The sequence below is a fragment of the Cydia pomonella genome, chromosome 5, assembly GCF_033807575.1.
Source record: "Cydia pomonella isolate Wapato2018A chromosome 5, ilCydPomo1, whole genome shotgun sequence".
Classification (NCBI taxonomy): domain Eukaryota; kingdom Metazoa; phylum Arthropoda; class Insecta; order Lepidoptera; family Tortricidae; genus Cydia; species Cydia pomonella.
In genome coordinates, this window is record NC_084707.1 from 10,975,573 (window position 1) to 10,986,092 (window position 10,520).

The 10,520-nt window shown below is 35.6% G+C and overlaps 1 protein-coding gene across 2 annotated transcripts in view; it reads right to left on the reverse strand.

Moving 5' to 3' along the window:
* The window catches only part of LOC133518260 (adenylate cyclase type 8), a 61,868-nt gene extending 57,510 nt beyond the window's left edge, over positions 1–4,358 (reverse strand). The window contains exon 1 of one of the 2 annotated variants that reach the window (XM_061851894.1): positions 4,091–4,358. The gene's annotated coding sequence lies outside the window, so the exon portion shown is untranslated. Of the gene's footprint in view, positions 1–3,997 lie in introns of both variants that reach the window. The other variant, XM_061851893.1, reaches the window with a different exon arrangement.
* Between the last annotated feature and the right edge of the window lie 6,162 nt (positions 4,359–10,520).

Here is a 10,520-nt window from a genome sequence, read left to right on the forward strand (position 1 = left end):
TACCACAGAAAAAAGCTGCAATCTGTAATAGATAAATACGGAGCAAACTACGTTGAAATATAAATTCGCATAGTATAGATGTTTCAAATACATTGCTCATTTCATAATAATTTAAAAACTGTATCTGTTCATTAACTAACACACAAAAATATATTTAAATAATGTAATTTCGGTAGTGAGAAAAAAAAACAATCGATTATGCAATGAAAAGTACATTCTTTTTGCAAAAATACATGCAGTTGTTATTTTTAATGGATGATATTTGTTTTGTATGTTATATTATTTCAACGTTATACCTTTCTAATGTTATCGTAAACAATGATATATGTAGTGTTTATTATACAATTTACAATTATAGAATTCGTTGTTATACATATTGCATGTTATTGCAATTGAATGTTATTCCGATCAAAATTATACAAATTGAATTTATACATTCAGAGTGATATATTATAGGTTTGTATACGTTCTATTACTTACCCCAAAAAAACCTATACATTTTTCCTATCATTTTAAAGGCATCACAGTCCAGAGAATCTAGGGTCATAGGATCTGGGGGTGATGCTTGACGCCAAAATGACCATGAGAAACCACATTGACCACTATCGTAACCTTGGATTTTTAATGAGAACCTGCAAACCATTTCGTAGTTTATTAAGTTTAAAAATTATTTATTATGCATATATGTACGCTACGTTCTTGAGTACGCTTCCCCTGTTTGGTCAGTCTACTATGCCACCCACAAAGACGGCATAGAACAAATCCAGAATTTTTTATCAACCATTTAAATTATAAATTTAATAATTCATTTAATTATATTTAAATAATAACAAACATAGAATAAAATGTAACTTAAAATTAAAACTACCTACAAAACTTAAATTAATACCTACAAAAAAAAGAACTAAACTATACCTATCTTAACCTATGGGGCCTAAATTATATGTACAAATATCTCCTATGTCGCTGCCATTTGGTAGTGTGCCCACAAGACGGGCCGCGTTTCCGCGCTGGATTGCAATTCCAATGCGCTGAGCGAGGAACGAGCCAGCCCTGTGGTTTTATAATTCATTTGAATAAGAATTCTGACAGCTGCCATGAATACAATCTTCTTACACTTGAAAATAGACGCAAATTGGCAGACATGAACCTCCTTTTTGATATCGTTCGAAACCGTCTTGATTGCCCTGAACTACTGTCTGGTATATTATTTCGGGTTCCTAAACGTCGCACCAGGTATACCACCCTCTTTCAAGTCCCACTACACTCCACTAATTACGGCGCAAATGCCGTACTACTTATCTCGCATTCCCCATCTTTAAAATCAGGAATTTGACTCAACGGATCCTTTTAAAGCCCCTAAAAAAAATGACGTATTAGATATATTACTTAACAAAAACAGATGAATATAACAGTTATTTAGTGTTTTAATAGATTCTACAGATTTATCAAATACTGTTGTAAATGTTAAATACTGTAGGAGTATTCATCATTGGCATCTTGGCTTAAAACATATTTTGGTATTGGTGAGGGAGGCGATGGCTGAGATACGCGTCATACTTGTGAACGGGTGCTGTTTGTGGAGACTGGTCTGTTTAAGCTAATTTTATTGAGTATATGTATAATTACAGTGAGACACCTCATTCGGTTCTCGTATGTTTCTTTTATCCTAATGAATGTTTTAATTATACGGAATTTTGACTCTTAGAGACTCTATACATCTCCAAGGATAATTTGATAAAAGTCATTTAGTTCTGACATTTAGAGATATTTACACCTCTAAATAATTTTAGATTTTTTTTGTATCTGTTTGTTTTTTTATTATTATTATTTTAGTTATTTTTTGTAATTGTATTTTATACTTAATTGTTGATGTGCTTGTTTTTGTTTGTATGTAAATTCCATGTTGACGTGTAAAAGTGCCCTTGTGGCCTATTTGCTGAATAAATGTTAAAGTTGAAGTTGAAGTATCTTATGCAAGGGACCATAACCAAGCACATTACATAAAATGTAGTAAGTATAACAGTTACTTTACAGGAGCGCTAAATAGTAATCTTTGGGTTTTTACCCGTTAAGCGTGATTACTTAAATTATTTACAAGTGCAATAGAAATAAATTAAAACAACTATTAATGTTAAGGCATACCTACTCACTTTATGCAAACATGTGTATCCACCTCTAATTTCAATTTTAATATTGATTGTCACTTACTGTTACTATTACTGTGGGCTTGCACAGTTTTACGTTAAATATTACTCTGTTTTACTTATAATATATCTGTATATTATTTTGCAACCAACGGATAATACAACTATGTATATCTACGGCTGTTGTTGTCTTGAACACCAATAAAATATGAAATGCGGGTTCGGAGCGGCCGTCCCCTTTCTTCTTAACGGCTCCACTACACGTGTATAAACATATTGTATAATATTTTAATCTAAATTAATGTATAAAGCATCAAGCATTTGCATTTGAACATTTGTACTGCACTTAATTATTAATGAAATGGAACTGCTCATGTAGACCAGTATGGAACCCCGCTGCAATAAGTATTTAAGTAATAGGGATAATTGTAATTGTTGTGAGATGCACTATGTTTGTAAATAAATTTAATGGCATTCCAAACTGTTTTATAAAGTCAGTATTTTATTATTAAACATGATTATTTATTATAAAGGTGTGGAATAAAAAGTGTTTGTATTGTATAATAATAGGTACATATTATTTATTTATTTAAACTTTATTGCACACATAAAGAAAAATGTACAAATGGCGAACTTAATGCCAAAAGGCATTCTCTACCAGTCAACCATTGGGTCAAACAGAGAAACCGATTGGATTATATAAGTAGGATGATAATTTAATATCCGAAACTAAACTGGTTACAGAGGTAAAATATCGCCATGGAAACTGTTGTTATAAAACAACGCACCTATCGACTCTACACTTCCGATACTGTTAACTCGATCAGCAGTAGTTGACGCCTGCTGAAAAGGAGAGTAGGTAACAATAGCTCGTCCCAAAAATGTAACTATTTTTGATCCTTGAGCCCACTGAATTTTAAATTGGAAATGTTAAAAGTGTTTCCTATAATTTATAAAGTGTCTCCTATATAAAGTAAGTAAATATTATTTATTGCTCTAATAACAATACATTTTACATGTAAAATTACAATGAAAATTTAAAAGATAATTAACAGTAACTAGGTAGCAACAAGCGGTCTTATCCCTAAAAATGATCTCTTCCAGACAACCTTTGAGTAGCGGAAAATGAAGAACTACACTACTATAACGAGTAGGTAATTTGTTTTCTTACAACTATAATTTTACAATTAGACGTTGAAACTAATATCACATGTATCACTTTTTTTAAGCAGTTATAGCTACTATCTAATACATAGCTCTATAATCTGTTTAATAACTTGCAAAAGATGAGAGAGTAATGAAATGTGTGTGTAAATTCGTTAAGTATATGATGTATGTATATCATAACAAGTTGCTATACCACGAGGAAGAACGTAACACCTATTTAGAGGTACCTACCTCTCGACTGGCAAACTATTTCCTTAATGTGCCACTTAAAGCAAATCAAAAATCAAGTGAATATACTTTTATATATTGTGCTGATTCTGAACTGCAACCAACTTCAATTCTTATGCTTACTTGACTTTAAGAGTTATTATAGCTGAATCTGCCAACAATGTATAATATTCCAGATTATACAGTATAATACCTACCATGTTTCAGTTAAAGTAAAATAATTTACGATGTAAAGTTAATTGTGAAACTGGGTAATTACTTGTACATGATTATTTTCTTTGGGCTCAGCATTCATATTTTTGGAGGTAATCCTATAAGTCACGCAATGATTTATTGTTTTTACACTAGATTTATAAATGGTTTCACTGTAGCTAATTACCAAAGCTATTTTATAGTATTTCATCAATAAATAATCAATCGGAATAGATGTCCCTAGGAAGATTTGGCTTACTGACTATTGAACGCTGTTGCACATGGATTTCCCGCCGATTTTTTCAGGTGATGTAAGTAATTTTGTAAAATGCTATTGACCCACAAATCTTATTTACGTGTTTTCGTAGATTGACTTGAGAGAGGTAACGAAAATAGGGTTTCTCCTTCTTTGCTTATTTAAGATGTTAAATAAGATTTTGTAATGGAATGATAATTGTACGAGATATTGAGCGCGTCAGTCGGTAGGGCGCGCAGGTCGAGGCGCGAAGGCGGTGCGCGCACGTGCCCGCGTGCGACTGCCGGGCCGCCGCCCACCGCGCCGCCGCGGCCTCGGCCCGCGCCCGCCCGCGCTGCGCGCCGCCGCCCAGATCCCTACACACCACCACAACAAAAGCGCTTATTTCAAATATAATTTGTAATAAGTTTTTGGCAAAAATATCATTTTTGGTACAAGCTTTTATCGCTGACTGTACTTTTTTTCCACAAGCAACTAATACTCATCGAGACAATTCTAAAAACCCCAAACACAATTAGGTTGCGTTGTTTAATCATAGAGTTCCTATGGCTACCTTTTGTCTCCATATCAGATCAGCTTGATGTTACCATAATATTGCATTGTCACCCGACTTACATATGTATGCAAATTTTCAGCTTCATCGGAAACCGGGAAGTAGGTCAAATTTAACTTGCAAGATTTGTCACATACATACTAACAGGGCAAGTTAAATAATTTTTAAGAAAAAAAACTGACTTCAATGAGGGAAACCGGTGAAAGAAAAATTATTGTTGATTTTGGATCTCATACAATGAAATTAAAAAGACTGGTAAAATACCCGCAAAAGGGTATTCGACTATATTTAAAATACATTTTTTCACACCATGCATGAAATAATATTAATAAAAACCGGCCAAGAGCATGTCGGGCCACGCTCAGTGTAGGGTTCCGTAGTTACTCTTCCGTCACAATAAGCTAAACTGGAGCTTAAAGTATAGTAAATTGTTAACGAAGGGATGAAACGGTACCTTTCACCTGAGTTAAACAAATAGGCAAATTTGCATAATCAGTACCTAATTAAAATAAGTCTTTTTACTATGAAGGGAAAACTTTTTGCGATAATTCAAAAACAGCTAAACTGATCATGTCCGCTATAGTTTTCATTCAATGTCTTTCTTAAGCTCTACTTCCACGATTTTTTTCATATTTTTTGGACCTATGGTTCAAAAGTTAGAGGGGGGGGGACACATTTTTTTTTCTTTCGGAGCGATTATCTCCGAATATATTCACTTTATCAAAAAATGTTTCTTGAAAACCCCCATTAGTTTTGAAAGACCTTTCCAACGATACCCCACACTCTAGGGTTGAAGCGAAAAAAAAATTTCACCCCCACTTTACGTGTAGGGGAGGTACCCTAAAAAAAATTAAATTTTTAGATTTTATTGTACAACTTTGTCGGCTTTATTGATTTATATATCCATGCCAAATTTCAGCTTTCTAGCACTAACGACCACGGAGCAAAGCCTCGGACAGGCAGACAGACAGACAGACAGACAGACAGACAGACAGACAGACAGACAGACGGACATGGCGAAACTATAAGGGTTCCGTTTTATGCCATTTGGCTACGGAACCCTAAAAATGGTTATAAGTTTGCTTAAAAGAGTTGAGAAGTACCCTCAATTCCTCAAGGAATCCATCATCAAATCTCAAACGTGACAAAAATGTACCTTGAAAACCTAACTGCTTCACAAACATGCGAAGAGAAAAAATTGCCAAACGTGAACTATGTGGCGTTGAAGAGTTCCATTCTGTTCATCATCAGCAGTTCCACTTCATCAAATGTCACTTTTTTAAATATAAATTCTTGATTTGTTTAAGAAAATACAAAAACTACTATACGTATGCCTTTCACATTTGAGTTCCCTCGATTCCTCATGGATCCCATCGTTAGAACTCGAACATGACAAAAATTTGTCTTGAAAATCTAATTTGTTAAACAAACACAGCGCAGTTGCCTCGATTCCTTATAGATCCCATCATCAGAACTGAGTTTTGATAAAAACGGGACTAATCTGTATATATATAGATTAAAGCAAAAAAATAATTTTCAAAATCGGTTCAAAAATGACAGAGTTATGGAGTAACAAACATTTAAAAAAAAAATTGCTTGTACGAGTAAAAAATAGTAAGTATCGAAGACAAATTCGCAGTGCGTGGAATCAACTGGGGTGTCCTCACTTGCCTAATAATAAAACCGCGTAAGTATATAACAAACTGCAAGTGATATAAAAATGGTGGCGTGGAAATAGGCAAGCGGGTAGATTAGAAAGAGCTTAGAGCTTTACAGTACGGCGAACTATCTCAGCACCGGCGTACCGACAATGTAATAGTACATTGGGTAACGAGGGGGTAAGGGAAATCTTGCATACTAGGGTGGTAATTCCCGACAGCCGCAGACTGGAGGGAATTAAAGACCCGAGTTTGCAATATTCTTACCCCCGGAGTTACACACAGTGTTTTTTATCACACTTGCGAAGAAAAAATAAATTATAAACGAAATAATTCTTAAATACGGTGACATATCAAACATTCGTCCGCCATTTTGTAATTTCTTGACAGGTTAGCATCGAGGGCACAAACCTATTCGGCATTCAGCCACGATTGAAAATTAAGTAAAAATTGTTTAAACGGCTGTTAAAATTAATCAAATTATTTAATTTTAAACATAAACAAAAATATTAAATTATAAACGCTGGGGTCGTGGGGGCCAAGCGCGCGTCAGCTATACAAGAATTTAGCGACGCGCCTCATAGACACCACAGGTGACCAGAAGGCTGGCCAATATCTCGCTCAACGCATAAGCATTGTCATTCAACGTGGCAATGCGGCCAGCCTTCTGGGCACACTTCCCATCGGTAGCGAGCTTGAGGACATATTCTATTTATAAGACTCTTATTTTAAGTTTACTTTTTACCATTAGTTTTAGGTTTATTTATACCCTATTTTTAATTTAGAGAGTAAAATGTATCTTATTTAAATTTTATGTTGGTATTAAAATACGTTCAAGTAATAAAGATATCTAGGATAGCGAACACAATAGCAATTATAAACGTCAGTATTTTAAAAGTAAAACTCATTTATGCTACTTGGTTTGTATGAATAAGTGACATAATAACTCAACGAGCTCAACGAGGGGGGGAGGGGGTTAGGGTCGGCAACGCGCATGTAACTCCTCTGGAGTTGCAGGCGTACATAGGCTACGGATACTGCTTACCATCAGGCGGGCCGTATGCTTGTTTGCCTCCGACGTAGTATAAAAAAAAAAAATAGCTATAACTCCCTAAAGAGTTATAGCTTTTTTTAGACAATTCATAACTCCCACGGGAAAAAAAATAAGCCTTTGTCCTTCAGTACACCTGCATGAAATAAGAACTTTTTCGAGCAAGTGTGATGAAAATTACATTTCATTTCATGTCATTGAATTCATAAGCAATTTATTCATCGTATTTGAAATTATACATGAAAATACTCTTAACATAAACACATTACATATAATACACACACATAATACACGTTAATTTGCTCAACGATAACAAAAATAAGTTACTAATAAATAAACTAGTAGCTCAGGGAGCTGTAGACCTCGCGAGCATAATAGCTTATAAGTGAATAAATGTATGGCTCTACTGTTTAGAAGTATTTATGAAACCTAAATTGACAAAAATACATAATTATCGAATAGGGTGGTCCAACTTTACTTTGTATGTAGAAAAAAGTGGGATAGATTTTATCTTCACAAGGCTCCCTTTATTTACATTATGGAATAATTTGAACTCATTTGCAAATGATTTAGTGGTCCCTGTACTCGCTATGATTTTGTGATTTGCAATATCCTCATACAATTAAAAAAATACAAAGTAACCAAAAAGTAAAAAATAAATCGACCGCCATATCTTTAACATACTTATAAGTTATAACTCATAAATAAAACGTATAAGAATCGTTTACCAAATTTTATTTAGGTTAGAAGAAATTTACTATTGTTGTTTATGTGACTACTACATAATGAAGGCATTAAAATACGAGTGTGGGTTTAAGAAACAAACGAAGTGAGTTTCTTAAAAGGACCACACGATTGTTTTAATGCCTAATTATGTAGAGTTACATACACTATTTTGTCTATGTAACTCTAAATAATTATGATCATTATAAACTTTCTATGATATTTTCACTAACCCAAATTACAACCAACATTGGGGGATCGTTGCTCTCCTGGCCGAACTCGCAGTTATGTGGTGGCGTCCCCAAAATATCTTTACCGCTCATTTTTATTAAAAACAGCAAAACAAATTCATTTTATACTAACCAATTAAAAGATAAACTGTACCTCAAATGGCGGTAATTGAAAACGTATGTCACGCAACCGTAGTTTTTTTTTATTCAGAGACAAACTAAAGTCAGGAGCCTATTTCCGTATCGTTCGATACAAACTAGAGTCTGGGTAGCCAAATATTGTTGACAGATATTTCCATGTGGTATCACCAATTGTCTATGATTTAAAAAAGCTAAAAGCCTGTTGTCAATTTATGTCATTCGTTCAAATTGTTCGCGGTTAATAAGGGGTTTTGAGGATAGGAATTGGGAGTGCGGGACGGGTTGTGACGTTTAGAATCTTCTCGGCTCAAATTTTATTTTATTCAATCTAGGGGCGAATTTTATGCAAATATTATTTTATTTATTTATTTGTTAAATTATTGTATATATATTTCATTTTGTTGGGTTCAGTTCGTTTACATATGGCCGGCAGAGTGATGGGTTCTTCTAGCCCATCACCCAGGCCGGCCGATAATCTTACGATGGAGTCAAACTCCCCTTTAAGTCCTCCGGCGGTAGACCGCCAAGCATCAATCTCTCCTGATATGGAAGACGAGTACGTTTTGGCTAAATCGTCATCCCTTAAAAGACCCGCGATTAATTTAAAGGAGACCTCAACTGACATTCCAAAAAAAACAAAAATAAGTCAATCGATGAAAACTCAAGCATCCGCATCGCCCCCCATTGGTAGGCAGTGCTATACTCAATCGGACGTTGGTCCATATGTGATTCACGTGCAGATGAAGTCAGATTCATCTCCTGATAATGCACATGACGTTACACTTCACCCCGTGAAATTTGGGCAATATTTGTGCTCTAATAATGTTAAAGGTCTGCTCGAGGGGGGAGTCCGTAAGATAGGCAGGAATCGGTTAAGCCTTGAATTTGCTAACGGTCTTTCTGCTAACAGGTTCCTAGAAACAGTCAATAAAGAGAACTCTCGTTACCTTGCGTTTATCCCGACTTTCAACGTGGCAAGAATGTTTATTATTCGAAATGTTCCCAAGGATCTGTCCAATGAAGAAGTAGCAGCGGGTACGGTAACGCCTGAAGGATTTGGTAAGATTATTAAGGCGAGACGCCTCAATGCAAAAAAGAAGGTAGGTGAAGGTCATGAATGGATTCCCACGGAGACAGTGGCTTTAACTATCGATGGGCAAAAAATACCCCAGAGAGTGTTCCTATTTCACAACTCTTTTCTTACTGATAAGTACAATTTGCCGGTAATTCAATGCCGGCAATGCTGCAGGTACGGCCATGTTATGGCACACTGCAGATCTCAGCCTCGCTGCTCAAAATGCAGCCAGTCACACCTTAGCTCGCAGTGTACTTCATTTAATGATGTAGTGTGCCTTTTCTGCTCTGGTGCTCATCCAGCCGATGACAAGAAATGCCCGGAATACAATCGGCAACTTAAAATTAAAGCTGCTATGTCGGAGGAGGCTATATCATTTAGTGAAGCCTCCCATCTCTTCCCCTCATCAAAACGATCCTACGCCGAAGTTGCTGAATCGACTGCTACATCATCTTACAAAAAAACCATTGCTATCACCAGGAAACCTAGGGCCCCTCTCCAATCGGGATATGATAAGATAGCCCATCAAGCAATAATTAATAGTTACAGAATCCCTGATCCTCAAAATGGTTGTGCTCTTCGCGAAATGCCGAATGCAGACTTAGGGAATCACCCTGACAGTGTCAACTCTTTCTTGCCTTCGTCTTCCCATCAACCCCAGGATTCTTTCCGTGGAAAAACTCAACTAAATGACAGGGTCCTTGATTCTCTTCTAACCTCCTTGTTGATGCTTCTTAGTTTAGACAATTTACCGTACCACGCTGCTTCCAAAATTGAATCCCTGTGCGTTATGCTTAATAAAAGACTTCAAGATGTGTACGGCAGTACAATGGAATTCGCGTAGTATTTTAAACAAAAAATCGGAATTATCATACCTTTACAATAAATATAACCCAATGCTTTTTGCTATAAGCGAAACTTGGCTTAAACCCCAGCAATTCTTCAAATTGCCGGGGTTTCTAGCATTAAGAGATGACAGGATGGATGGGTGGGATGGTTCGGCCCTTTTAATTAGTAACAAAATCCCCTTCTACCAGTTACAACTTCCCGTTCACTCAGATAACATTTATATTGTTGCAGCCAGCATTAATAATATTTC